The sequence below is a fragment of the Pan troglodytes genome, chromosome 9 (assembly GCF_028858775.2).
Source record: "Pan troglodytes isolate AG18354 chromosome 9, NHGRI_mPanTro3-v2.0_pri, whole genome shotgun sequence".
Taxonomy (NCBI): domain Eukaryota; kingdom Metazoa; phylum Chordata; class Mammalia; order Primates; family Hominidae; genus Pan; species Pan troglodytes.
This window is the reverse complement of record NC_072407.2, coordinates 24,845,056-24,860,819: the sequence shown is the minus strand read 5'-3', so window position 1 is coordinate 24,860,819 and position 15,764 is coordinate 24,845,056. Positions and strand designations below refer to the sequence as shown.

The 15,764-nt window shown below is 38.3% G+C and overlaps 1 protein-coding gene across 2 annotated transcripts in view; it reads right to left on the bottom strand.

Annotated features, from left to right (window-relative positions):
- Nucleotides 1-15,764, bottom strand: part of NELL1 (neural EGFL like 1) — a 910,206-nt gene that overhangs the window by 757,017 nt on the left and 137,425 nt on the right. The gene's annotated exons all lie outside the window — the stretch shown is intronic.

The window sequence follows — 15,764 nt, the reverse complement described above, 5'->3', positions numbered from 1 at the left end:
CTCACACTGCTAATGAAGACATACTTGAGACTGTGTAATTTATAAAGGGAAGAGGTTTAATTAATTCACAGTTCAGCTTGGCTGGGAAGTCCCCAGGAAACTTGCATTCATGGCAGAAGGAGAAGCAAATATGTCCTTCTTCACATGGCAGCAGGAATAAGAAGCACAGAGCAAAGTGGGGGAAAGCCCCTTATAAAGCCATCAGATCTCATAGAACACATTCACTATCATGAGAATAGCATGGGGGGAATCCCCTCCATGATCTAATCACCTCCCATGAGGTCCCTCTCCCAACACATGGGATTACAATTTGGATTACAGCTCAAGATGAGATTTGGGTGAGGATGCAAAGCCAGACCATATTAACCACCCACATTCAAACTGCTGCATGAAAGAGTATTACCCTTCCATCTTGTTTAAATCATTGTTGTTTGAGTATTTGCTTCAGTAGTCACTCCTGTATCCTAACCAATTTAGATTGTGTGAGGCTTTCTTCGGGGCAGGTGCAGGGACATTTCTGAAGGATTTCCATGAGCCTTGGCTCGCCTTCCACCTCTGGTTGGGTGGCTGTTTCCTCTCTATGGCCTTTTTGAGAGAGAGCATACAGTATAGCTACCCTCCTGTGATTCCCACATACTTGGCAGAGTATTTGCATTAGAATCACCTGGAAACTTATTTAAAACTGACATTCCCAGACCAAATTCCCAAGCACTCAGATTCAGGAGATTTTATAACAATTTCCGAATTTTATATTTAAAAGCTCTCCAAGCAATTAAAATATTCAGCCATGTCTTCTGTGCCTTCTGAAGTCCAAGGGAATTTGGCTGCATGTGTGGAAAAAGACTCAATGTTTCCATGTGACCCTCCCTACAGTCCTACTGCTGCTGCCCCTTCCAGACTGATATGGTTTGACCCTGTGTCCCCACCCAAATCTCACCTTGAATTGTACTCCCATATTTCCCACATGTTGTGGGAGGGACCCAGTGGGAGATCATTGAATCATGGCGACAGTTTCCCCCATTCTGTTCTAGTGGTGGTAAATATAAGTCTCATGAGATCTGATGGTTTTATCAGGAGTTTCTGCTTTTGCATCTTCCTCATTCTCTCTGCCTGCTGCCATTCATGTAAGATGCAGCTTGATCCTCCTTGCCTTCCACCATGATGAGAGGCTTCCCCAGCCATGTGGAACTGTAAGTCCAATTAAACTTCTTTCTTTTGTAAATTGCCCAGTCTCAGGTATGCCTTTATCAGCAGCTTGAAAACAGACTAATATACAGACCTTGTATTTTCTGCTGTTTACTGTACTATTTTCCTTCACGGTTCATTTATGACCCTTGTCACTGGCAGAACTGTTCTCTTCAGCTTTCCAAGCCAAGCTCTTAGGTATACCACCAGAGCTCATGCTCCCCACTGCAAACTAGACTTACTTTAGACCTCTTTACTCCCCACTGCATCATTCACTCATGCAGTCTATCTTACTACAAGACCAAGGTCTTTAAGCAAAGCTGAGCACATAAGACTTCCAATGATCTTACCACCTCCAATCTTCCAGCTTCCTCTCCAACCTTTACCTTCCCATCCTGCACTGGTAACCACTGTTCCTGGTGACTGGAATGTTTTTCTACTCCTGGACACCTGGCAAATCACACCCACTCTTCAAGACTCACCTACATCATCCACATGAAGGACTGTAAGAACTACCTTGCTACCCCTGACACTGGTGAACTGTCAAAATCTGCCAAAAATCAAGCTCCACAATTTTCATTTTAAACAGATGAATCTATTAAAACATCTCTGAGGTGTTTCACCCACCCACACCTGCAGGCCCTGGGCATACCTGCCCCAAGAATGACTCTTGCTCTACAAAAGGCTTCCTGTCTCAGAAGAAAAAAAAAGTTTGTCACATTCATTCAACCAAAATATACTAGGCATTTATGCTATATCATGTGCTGCCAGGGAATGAAGGTAGAAAATTTGATCATCTGATTGCTAATGGCTTCCATCTGCTATACCATCTATTTGATTTCTTTCTGTGAGGACTTAATGTCTATTACCCAAGTGCTCTCTGAGTCCTGACTATGCCAGTTTACCAAGCCATTCCCTTGAGCTTACCTCTTCAACTTCTGCGTGTCTCCTGGAGTCTGTCTGCCTGGTTTCCAACCTACTATTTTGCCTATGAGTCATTCTCGTATATGCCCCCTGACCCTCAGTCTACTCTTCACTGCTAGTTATCATCTGCTCCTGTCCACTCCTAGACTGACTTGGGGACACTCAGGGACCCAGTATGAACTTAACTAAACACAGTGGCCTGATTAAGCACTTTAATATCCTTGGTAGAAGCCTCTCAGAAGAAAAGAGAAAAATGGAAAAGAACTGGACATAGTACTACTGCCTACCCAGTGGGAACTAGAGAGAGGCCCTCAGCTAATCTCTTTGAGGGTATTAAATAAGAGCTTTCTGATGGCTCTTCTTCATTTGCTAAGCAAGTGCTCCCCAGTAACATACAAATGAACAAGAGAGCAGCCCTGGTATTCAGATTAAGCAGTATGTGAATCACTACAGAACCCAGGCTGAGCCTGTTGGTATGTAAGTTATTGCTGCCCTTTTCAAAAATTTAATTAAAGTGTTTGAACATTATCTCACTTTAAAGATCTAGCTGCTGAGGCTCTATTAAAATTCCAATGTGTCAGAGTGAGAAAAAGCCCCAAGTGGAGATCTAACTTCATCCTGAGTTTTAAACATATGAAAACAGTTGGACATATTATAATCATAACAAGTCCTTTTGGAGATGGACATTATTACCCTACAATCAATTCAAGATGTTTTACAATCCCTCCGCCAGCATGTGAAACCCCTGTGTGCTTCATATAAGGAGCTGGTTATGAGCTGATAATGCTCACTGCAGAAGAATGAATACATCCACACCTTCCCCAACCTCATCATAATCATACTTAAGTTCAATCAGGCACTTGACACATCTTACTGTAGTGTAGGAGCCTGAGAGCAAGCTGCTCAGTGGTAAACGCTCCCAGAAATTAAGGTGGATAGTAATTTGTATTCTAGAGACAGGTAGAGGAAGGAGAAGGGTGGAGGAGGGAAAGGAGTAATGCATCATGCCTTTGTCTTTGATATCATGACCATAATCGTTCCCTCCCTCCACCTACCTCTGCAACCCACAACTTCTCCACCTGGTAAACTCTGACTCATGCTTCAAGTCCCAGTCTAAATTCCATCTCCTCTATAAAGCCTCCCTTGACTTTCCCTGGAAGGGTTAATGGCTTCCTTCTCTTCCTGCTTCTCAATAGGGCAAATATTGATGGGGCATCTACAAGGTGCCATGCATTGTTCAAAGTGCTTGGGATATAGCAGTGAACAAGCCAAATAAAGTTTCTGCACTTGAGTTGTTTATCTAACAGAAAGGAGAAAGAAACAAAATAAATATATATTGTGTTAGGTGACAAGTTTATAAAACATAAATCAGGGTAATGGGGATATAGCATGGCAGGGGCAGAGCAGGGGCTATGCTAGAGACAGCTATCAAGGAAGGCTCTCTAATAAGGTGTAAATCTGTGAAAGGAGATCTGAATAAGTAATCAGTGAGTCCTATGAGGAAAAGGGTATTCTATTCTTTGACAAGAGAAATAGGTACAAAGGGCTTGGGGCAGGGTAAGAGGAAGCTGGACATGCCTGTGAACAACAGGGAGGCCACTGTGGCTGAGCTGAGTGACAATGTAGTAGGGGCAGGAGATGAAGTCAGAAGGGCAGGAAAGAGCCAGATCCCACAGAAACACAGCCTTGGTAAGGACTTTGGATTTTATTATGAGTTAGTGGAGAAGAAATTTAAGAGTGCTAACCAAAGGAGTGACATGATATTACTCATTTCTTTTGTAATACATATTATGGTGTGCTGTAACTGTTGAGTGATCTGCCTCTCACAAGGGTACATCTCAATCTCCCCAGCTCCTAGCACAGCACCTAGTTTATAATAGGTATTTAATAACATTTTAGAGAAGAAAAGAGCAGAATGAATAAAAGACCGTAAACCGGCCACAGGCCTCCAGAGCATACAGGATTGTCTGCCTTCCACTAATATTTGTCAGGGAAGGATTAGCCTCATAAATTCTGTATATACCTGTGGTTACCTTACGTCAGGCTTTCAAAACATCACTGTTCTCCAAGCACAAGAATAAGCAACTATTCTAGTCTCCCAGAAACAACAAAGCATTAAGAGTTGTCACTGAAAAACGCTGCTTAACATTCCTGTAACCAGAAATTTGGGGCCATAAAACCAGCCTTCAAAACTGATATAGGGTCCAAGTTCCATTGTCACTACAGTCTAGATTGAGAACCTTATCTCACTCTCCAGTAAGACTTACTAAAGATCCTCCTGAAGTCTGCCTGAAAGGAGCTCAAGGAATCAAGCGGATCATCTCTTTGTCCCTTAGGCACCATTCAACTACAGTTAATAGCGCTTTATGTCCCCAGAGTCCTCTGAAAGATGAAAAATGAAACTATTTTTAACCCCTGGAGTTGCTGTACTTACCATATTTCAAATCCTTTGCAAAAAGGTGGGAAAAGATATTGACAAATTCTCACGGCTTTCTTCAAGTTTTAAGGTGCCTGAATTTCAACCAGATACAACCCACCCATTTCTGGGGTCTACACTGGCATAAAGAAGGGGAACTTATCGATAAAGGCTGAATGTTTTATTTTTCATTTACTGGACAGCTCAGAGGTTATTTATCTTACCCTCATCTGAAACTTTTAGACAATTTTAAAAGTCTCATGTAACAATTTAGAAACAGACATTGCAGTTGTCCAGCCCCCTTTCTGCCTCTGAATCTTGACAAGTAGAGAGCTCCCACACATTGCCCTCAGTGGACCACAGGCCCAAGTGGGCACTGGACATCTTTGCAGCATTTAAACAACAGCCTTTTTCAGGAGATGTTTTATTACTGACCTCAGAAAGAAAAAGTACAGGTACCAATCATGAATGCAACACTGTAATTGGGTTAAACCCCACCAAGCCTTTCCTCTCACTGACTGTTCTCTGACCACCTCACCTGTTCCACAATGTTCAGGGGTCCAAGACTCTGCTGCTTTTATCTAGACTGAAAGTCCATCATGGCCTTGAATCAATGCTGTACATGCAGCATTTTCCAGTGTTTGTTAGCACGCTAGGTCAAATAAATGGCATTAAAAATACCACCAAAGCACTGCATGATAAAAGTAAGTTTGGGAAATGCTGGCTAAGTAAGTTTAAAGAGCCAGTAAAATATACTGTTTAAGAAAATGTGCTGAGGAGCCAGATACCTGGGTTTGACTCTGAGATCCATCACTTTACTAGCTGGGTGACTCTTGGCAAAGCAGCCAACAATCTGTGCTTCAGTTTCCTCATCTGTGATGCGAGGGTAATAATACCTTACTGTTTTGTACAGATTAAATGCCACCACACATGTGAAGTACCTAGCACAGGGACTAATACTTTATGACATGATTTGAAGAGCTCTCAATATGCTAATATTTATTGTGATTTTCCAAGAAAGAGAGTCATGCTTCCCAAATGTATTTAATCTTATAACTCTTCTTTTCTAAGGGCAGCTTACATGCCCAGTGGCCCTTGGGACCCATTTGGGAAACTCCCCAAGCTAGACAATGATATGTGTCCTAAGTCAGGCTAGAATTACATCAATCTCAACATATCCAACTCAGCAAAACTGTAATTACTACCATAAAGTAATACTAAAGGTAAGAGATGAGAAATGATATTTAAAGATAACTCACCAGTTAAAATATTAAATGTCTTCCCAATCTGATTTCAAATTCTTCAAATTTTGTTTTGCATTGTGGCTCTGCCATTTTCTATCTGTATGACTTTGGACAAACTACTCAATTTCTCTGAATAGCAGTTTCCCGATTCCGAAGACAAAAAAAAAAAAAAAAAAAAAAAAAAAAGCAGGGGTTGCTTCTCTTATATGGGATGAAACAGACTTCAAACCAACCACATTAAAAAAGGACAAAGAAAGACGTTACGTATGCTGAAAAGTTCAATTCAACAGGAAGACTTACTTACAATAAATAGATATGCACCCAAAAATGGAGCACCCAGATTCACAAAACAAGCGCTTTTAGAGCTACAAAAAGACTTAGAAAGTCACACATAATAGTTGGGGACTTCAGCACCCCACTGATAGTATTAGATCACTGAAAAAGAAAACTAACAAAGAAATACTAGACTTAAATTCAACACTTAACTAATTGAAACTAATAGACATCTACAGAATACTCCATCCATCAAACACAGAATGTACATTTTTCTCATCTGCACGTGAGACGTTCTCTAATATCAACCACATGCTTTTCCATAAAGCAAGTCATACCAATGATACTCTCGGACCACAGTGAAATAAAAATAGAAATCAATACCAAGAAGATTTCTAAAAATCATACAACTACATGGAAATTAAACAACTAGTTCCTGAATGACTTTTGAATAAACCATGAAAACAAGGCAGAAATCAAAAAAAATCTTTAAAACAGAGACACAACATATCAAAATATCTGGGAGGAAGCAAAAGCAGTATAAAGAGGAAATGTCTACACCAAGAAGTTAGAAAGACCTCAAATCAACAATTAACGTAACAGCCAGAGGAATAGAAAAGCGACAACAAACTAACCCCAAAGCAAGCAGAAGAAAATAAGTAACTAAAATCAGGAGAGAACTAAAGGAAATTGAGATCCAGGAATCCATACAAAGGATCAACAAAACCAAAGATTGGATTTTTGAAAGGATAAAGAAGATTGATAGACTGCTAGCTACACTAACAAGGAAAAAAAAGAGAAGATCCAAATAAGCACAAACAGAAATCAGAAGGGTGACATAACAACTGATATCAAAGAAATACAAAAGATCCTCAGAGACTATTATGAACACCTTTATGCACACGAACTCGAAAATCTAGAGGAAATGGATAAATTCCTGGATACACACAACTTCCCAAGATTGAATTAGGAAGAAATTGAAATCCTGAACAGAACAACATCAAGATCTGAAATTTAGTCAGTAAAAAATTACCAAGCAAAAAAAAGCCCTAGACCAGACAGACTTACTGCCAAATTCTACCAAACATACAAAGAAGAGTTGGTACCAATTCTACTGAAACTATTCCAAAAACTAGAGTAGGAAGGACTCCTCCCTAACTCATTCTAAGAAGTCAACATCACCCTGATACCAACATCTGGCAAAGACACAACAAAAAATGAAAACTACAGGCCAATATCACTGATGAACATAGATGTAAAAATTCTCAACAAAAAACTAGTAAACTGAAACCAGAAGCACATCAAAAACTTGATTCTTCATGATCAAGTGAGCTTTAATCCTGAGATGCAGTTTCAATGTATGCAAATCAACAAATGTGATTTAACACATAAACAAAACTAAAAACAAAAATCATATGATCATCTCAATAGACGTAGCAAAGGCTTTTGGTAAACTCCAATATCCCTTCATGATAAAAACCTTTAACAAGCTAGACATGGAAAAAAATATACATCAAAGTAATAAGAGCCATCTATGACAAACCAACAGCCAACAACATTCTGAACAGGTAAACACTGGAAGGTATTCCCTTTAAGAATTGGAATAAGACAAGGATGCCCATGCTCACCACTCCTATTCAACATAAGACTGGAAGTTCTAGCCAGAGCAATCTAGCAACAGAAATAAATAAAAAGCATCCAAATATGAAAAGAAGGATTTAAATTCTTTGTTGACAACACGATTCCATACCTAGAAATCCCTAAAGACTCCACTAAAAGACTCCTATAACTGATAAATGACTTCAGTAAACTTTCAGGATACAAAATCAATGTACAAAAATCAGCAGCATTTCTATATACCAATAATGTTCAAACTGAGAGCCAAATCAAGAACTAAATCTCATTTACAATAGCCACAAAAATATAAAATACCTAGGAATAAGTCTAACCAAAATGAAAGATCTCTACATGGACAACTATAAAACACTGTTAAAAGAAATCATAGATGACACAAACAAACGGAAAAACATTCCATGCTCATGGATTGAAGAATCAACATTGTTTAAATGGCCACATTGCCCAAAGCAATCTACAGATTCAACGCTATTCCTAACTACCAATGTCATTTTTAACAGAATTGAAAAAAATTACTAAAATTCATATGGAACCAAAAAGGCCCAAATAGCCAAAACAATACTAAGCAAAAAGAACAAAGCTGAAGGCATCACATTACCTGATTTCAAACTATGCTATAAGACTATAGTAATAAAAACAACAAGGTACTGGTACAAAAACAGACATATAAACTAATGGAACGGAATGGAGACCCTGAAAATGAAATCACACACCTACAATCATCTGATCTTTGATAAAGTTGACAAAAATAAGCAATGGGGAAAGGGCTCCCCATTCAATAAATGTTGCCAGGATAACTGACTAGGCATATGCTGAAGAATGACACAGGACCCCTACATTTTACCATATATAAAAATTAACTTAAGATGGATTAAGGACTTAAATGTAGGACCTCAAATTATAAAATTCCTAGAAGAAAATCTAGGAAATACCATTCTGGACATCGACTTTGGCAAAGAATTTATGGCTAAGACCCCAAATGCAATTATGACAAAAACAAAAATTAACAAGTGGGACCTAACTAAACTAAAGAGCATCTGCACAGCAAGATGAACTATTAACAGCGTAAAAGACAACCTATAGAATGGGAGAAAATATTTGCAAACTATGTATCTAACAATGGTCTAATAACTACAATCTAGAAGGGACTTAAATCAACAAGCCAAAAACAACCCCATTTAAGAAATGGGCAAAGGACACGTACAGAAACTTCTTAAAAGAAGACATGCGAGTGGCCAAAAAACATAACAAAAAATGCTCCACATCACTAATCATTAGAGAAATGCAAACCACAGGCAGGCACGGTGGCTCATGCTTGTAATCTCAGCACTTTGGGAGGCTGAGGCGGGTGGATCACCTGAGGTCAGGAGTTTGAGGCCAGCCTGACCAACATCAAATCTGTCTCTCCTAAAAATACAAAACCCTGTCTCTACTAAAAATACAAAAATTAGCCAGGTGTGGTGGCAGGCACCTGTAATCCCAGCTACTTGGGAGGCTGAGGCAGGAGAATCACTTGAACCCGGGAGGTGGAGGTTGCAGTGAGTGGAGATTACACCACTGCACTCCAGCCTGGGCGACAGAGAGAGACTTTGTCTCAAACAAACAAACAAACAAACAAACAAACAAAAAACAGAGAGAGAAATGCAAACCAAAACCACAATGGGCCCATCTCACACTAATCAGAATGGCCACTATTAAAAAGTCAAAAAAATAATAGATGCTGGCAAGGTTGTAGAGAAAAGAGAACATTTACACACTGCTGGTGAGAATGTAAAGAATGTAAATTAGTTCAGTCACTGTGTAAAGCAGTTTGGCGATTTCTCAAAAAACCTAAAACAGAACTACCATTTGACTCAGCAATCCCTTTACTGGGTATATATCCAAACAAAAACAAATCTTTCTAACAAAAAGACACATGAGCTCACAAGTTATTACAGCACTAGTCACAACAGCAAAGACATAGAATCAATCTAGGTGCCCACCAACAGTGGACTGGATAAAGAAAATGTGGTACATAAACGCCACGGAATACTACGCAGACATAAAAAAAAGAATGAAATTACGTCCTTTGTAGCAACATGGATGTAGCTGAAGGACATTATCCTAAGTGAATTAACACAAGAATAGAAAACCAAACACTGCATATTCTCACTTATAAGTGGGAGCCGAACATTGGGTACATATGGACACAAAGATGAGAACAATAGAGAGTGGGGAGTATTTAGAGTGGTGGGAGGGTGGAGGCAAGGGCTGAAAAACTTCCTAGTAGGTACTGTGCTCAGCACCTGGGTGACAGGATCGGTTGTACTCCAAACCTCAGCATCACACAATATGCCAATGTAGCACACCTGCACATATACACCATGAACCTAAAACAAAAGTTGAAATCTTAGGCTGGGTGTGGTGGCTCACGCCTGTAATCCCAGCACTTTGGGAGGCCGAGGCGGGCAGATCACGAGGTCAGGAGATTGAGACCATCCTGGCTAACACGGTGAAACCCCATCTCTACTAAAAATGCAAAAATTAGCCGGGTTTGGTGGCGGGCGCCTGTAGTCCCAACTACTCAGGAGGCTGAGGCAGGAGAATGGCATGAACCCAGGAGGTGGAGCTTGCAGTGAGCCGAGATCACACCACTGCACTCCAGCCTGGGTGGCAGAGCAAGACTCCATCTCTACAAAAAATAAATAAATAAATAAATAATTTTATTTATTTATTTATAAATAATAAAATAAATAAATTAAATAAATAAAAGTTGAAATTTTAAAAAATACCTACATATCTTGGTTGTGATAAAGACAAAATTAGAGAATGAAGGTAAAATTATTAATATATACTAAGGATCAATCAAATTCACTTCCCTTTTCATTATGTCTCAAGAGAAGTGCAAATTCAGCCTGAAAGCTGATACCACTTAAGGGTACACAGACCAACAGCTCCAGTTTTTAGCTCAAGATTCATCTGTGAACAATGCTGGAGTAAAAAGGCACAAAATGAATTCATTTTCTCTTTTTAACAAATACATAATCATGTTTTGAATGCTGGAAATAGCTAAGGAGCATTCCCACCTCTTGTTGGTTTGAATCAAGATAAACTCAAGACACTGAATATATAATACTCAGAAAGAGATAAATTATTCCATATTCCCAAAGCTGAGAGCTAAGTACCCAGAATCAAATCGGAGCAGAACTAAAAGAGACAAATGAGCCAGCAATGGTTTTTTTATCACGTCCTCTTCAAACTCATCATGTATATCTACTAACTATTTCTACAGAGCCAATTCTGCTAAACCTACAATGACTATACAGATTTTCAAGGAAAGTTATTCTAGGATAATTTATTGTCCTACTTCCCAGTTAGTGAACAACACATCCCAAGGATTCCACGATTTCAGAGACTAAACCCAATCTTCTGGATTAAGAATTATCTCTAAAGTCAGCCTAAAATTATTTATCAGAGTATATGTTCCCCAGACTCTGACTTTAGAAAATATGGTCACCCATGGTCATAAGAAAAATGAAATGTCCTTGGAGTAACCTGTGGAAAACAATATAATGAAGCTTCAAAAATAAGCTCTGTTTTGAAGGTGTGATACATGGAATCAATTTAGCCTTCAGCTAGTTCCATCTCTTTCCTCTGCTATTTCTTTTAGGTACAATTTGAAGAGTACCTAATCCAAACCATGATTTCTGAACTGACCTCCTCCTTTAATTAACAACATAAATGCCAGCATGCTTTATTTGCACAACTACCTAAGAGCTCTCTCTAAAAATAACCATCTTAGCATGTTGCTTTACTGTATAAAGAAGAATTAATACCAATTCATGTCAAAATATTTTTTAAAAAACTGAATTAGAGGGAATTCTTCCAAACTCATTCTATGAGGCCAGCATTACACTGACAAAGCCAGAAAAGGATACACATATACAAAATAACAAAAGCAAAAACAATAACATAAACTACAGACCCATATCCCTGATGAATATAGATGCAAAAATTCTCAACAAAATACTGTCAAAGAGAGTGCAACAGTACATCAAAAAAGATCCTTCACCATTATCAAGTAGGATTCATCCCAGGGATGCAAGGATGGTTCACCATATGAAACACAATAAGCATAATGCAGCACATGAACAGAATGGAGGAAAAAAATATGATCATCTCAATAGATGCAGAAAACGTGTTTTATAACATTTGACACTCCTTTATGTTGAAAATTCTCAACAAATTAGGTATAGAAGGTATATACCTCAACATAATAAAGGTCATATATAACAAATTCACAGCTAATATCATACACAATGAGGAAAAGCAGAAAGCTTTCTCTCTACAATCTGGAACAAGATAATCTGGACAATCTATCACCACTTTTGTTGAACATATTATTGGAAGTCCTAGCCTAAATAATAAGGCAAAATAAAGAAATAAAGAGCCTCCAAGCTAAAACAGAGAAAATTAAATTGTCCTTGTTTGCAGACAACATAATTTTATATATATTATATAAAACCTCAGAGACATCAGCACAAAAACTATAAGAACTAATAAATTTGATAAGGTCTCAGGCTATAAAATCAATAGGCAAAATTAGTAACACTTCCATATGCCAATAATTGATTATTTGAAAAAGAAATCAAGAAAGCAATCCAATTTACAATAACTACCAAAAATATTACCCAGAAGAAAAGTTAACCAAGGGGGTAAAAGAACTCTACAATGAAAACTATAAAACATTGATGACAGAAATTGAAAAGGACACAAAAAATGGAAAGACAGTCAAATTTCATTAATTGGAAGACTTAATATTGTTTAAATGTCCATACTACTTAAAGTAATCACAGATTCCATGCAATCCCTATCAAAATACTAAGGACATTCTTCACAGACATAGAAAAAAAATCCTAAAATTAATATGGAACCTCAAAAAATCTCAAATAGCCAAAACAATCTTGAGCAAAAAGAAAGCTAGAGGCATCACACTACCTCACTTCAAAATATACTACAAAGATATGATAACCAAAACAACATGATACTGGCATAAAAACAGACATGCAACAATGGAAAAGGATTTGAAACAAAGGTGTTGAGTAAACACAATGGAGACAGGACAGTCTCTTCAATAAATGATGCTGGAAAAACTGGATACCCAAATGCAAAATAATAAAATTAGACCCTTATTTCTTAACGTATACAATAACTAACTCAAAATGCGCCAAAGACATAAGACCCAGACCATGAAACTACTAAAAGAAAACACGTGAGAAATCTCCATGATAGTGGTCAAGGCAAGGATTTTTTGGATAAAAGCTCAAAAGCATAATCAATAAAAGCAAACATAGACAAATAGGATTGTATCAAACTAAAGCCTTCTGCACATCAAAGGAAACAATCAACAGAGCAAAGAGCCTATAAAATGAAAGAATATATTTGCAAACTATACATCTGATAAGGGGTTAATATAAAAAATATATAAGAAATTACAAAAACTCATTAAAAAAAAACACCCAGTTACTTCTACAGTGCTGGTGGGAATGGAAACTAGTAACGCTGCTATGGAAAAGAGTGTGGAGATTCCTTAAAGAACTAAAAGTAGAACTACCATTTGATCCAGCAATCCCACTACTGGGTATCTACCCAGAGGAAAAGAGGTCATTATACAAAAAAGAAACTTGCACATGCATGTTTATAGCAGCACAATTAGCAATTGCAAAATCATGGAACCAACCCAAATGCCCATCAATCAACAAATGGATAAAGAAACTATGGTGTATATATATTATGGAATATTACTCAGCCATAAAAAGGAATGAATTAACAGCATTTGCAGTGATCTGGATGAGATTGGAGACTATTATTCTAAGTAAAGTAACTCAGAATGGAAAACCAAACATACGTTCTCACTGATATGTGGGAGCTAAGCTATGAGGATGCAAAGGCATAAGAATAATACAATGGACTTTGCGGACTTGGGGAGACGAGTGAGAGGGGGTGAGGGATAAAAGACAGCAAATATGGTGCAGTGTATATTGCTCAGGTAATGGGTGCACCAAAATCTCACAAATCACCACTAAAGAACTTACTCATGTAACCAAATACCACCTGTACCCCAATAACTTACGGAAAAATAAAAATAAATAAAATGAATGAAAAATGTTTTAAAGCCCAGTTAACAAATAGGCAAAAGACCTGAGTAGACATTTCTCAAATTTGCATACAAATGGCTAACAGATATATGAAAAAAAAAAGAGCTTGACATCACTAATCATCAGGGAAATACAAATTAAAACTACAATGAGATACAATGGATACTCTCAAAAAATTAAAAGATAACAAGTGCTGGCAAGGATGTGGAGAAAAAGGAATCCTCACACACTACTGGTGGGAATGCAAATTAGTACAGCCATCATGGAAAACAGTATGGAGGTTCCTCAAAAAACTAAAAATAGAACTACCATATGATCCGGCAATCCCGCTACTGAGTACATATACAAAGGAAATGAAATCAGTATGTCAAAGAGATATCTGCACTCCCATGTTATTGCAGCATTATTCACAATAGCCAAGATATGGAATCAGTGTAAATGTCCATCAATGAATAAATGTGTTTAAAATATGTGGTATATATACACAATGGAATACTATTCAACCATAAAAAAAAGAATAAAATTCTGTCATTTGTGGCAACTTAGAGGAACCTGAAAGACATTAAGTGAAATAAGCCTGGTAGACAGAGACAAATACAGCATGATCTCACTTACATGTAGAATCTAAAAAGCTGTTCACAGAGAAGTAGAGAGTAGAAGAGTGGTTACCAGATTATGGGAAAAGGAGGAAGCAAGGAGAGAGGGAAAGAGATTGGTCAACTTTTACAAAGCTACAATTAGATACGAAGAACAAGTTCCGGTGTTCTATTTTATAGTTGGATAACTGAACTTAACAATAATGTATTGTATATTTCAAAATAGCTAGAAGAGGTTTTTGAATGTTCTCATCACAAAGAAATTATAAATGTTTAAGATGATTGATATGCTAATCACCCTGGTTTGATAATTACATAATGTATACATATATTGAAACATCACATTGTACCCCGTAAATATGTACAATTATGTGCCAACCATACTTTTTTAAAAAGGATTTTTAAAACATTTGTTGATTCAGTTAGAATATCAATAATAAAACTACTTAAACAAAAACACTTCACCAACACCCAAACCCCTTTTCACTGGTAAAAATCTCCAAGTGCCCTTCCAATCTTATTTCAAATTCTTCAGGAGGAGGAGAAGCAAGATGCCTGAATAGAAGCCTACAACAATTATCTTCCCTGCAGTAACACCAAATTTAATAGCTATCTACACACACACAAAAAGCATCTTTATAAGAACCCAAAATCAGGTGACCAATCACAGTACCTGGTTTTACCTTCATATCACTGAAAGAGGCACTGAAGAAGGTAGGAAAGACAGTCTTGAATTGCCGACCCCATCCCTCCCTCAGCCCCCAGCAGCAGCCACATAGCAAAAAGAATCTGTGCACTAAGGAGAGAGGGAGTACAATGATTGTGGGACTTTGCATTGGAACTCAGCGCTGCCAATGGGCAGAATTCAGCCAATGCCCACAGTGAGAGCATTTAGTCAAGCTCTAGCTAGAAAGGAATCCCCGATCCCAATGGTCAGAATCTGAGTTTCAGCAAGCCTCACCACCGTGGGTTAAAGTCTCTGGGTTCCTAAATAAACCTGAAAGGCAGTCTAGGCCACAAGGACTGCAACTCATAGGCAAGTCCTAATACTGTGCTGCACTCAGAGCCAGCTAACTTGGGGGCCACGTGACCTAGTTAGACACCAGCTAGTGTGGCCAAGGGAGTGCTTGCACCAGCCCCCCCCCAACCCCAGGCAGTGCAGCTCACAGCTCCAAGAAAGACTGCTTCCTTCTGCTTCAGGAGAGGAAATGGAAGAGTGAAGAGGACTTTGTCTTGCAACTTGGATACCAGCTCAGTCACAGTAGGATAGGACACCAGGCAGAGTCCTGAGGCCCCCATTCCAGGCCCTAGCTCGCAGATGACATTTCTAGATATACCTTGGGCCAGAGGGGAA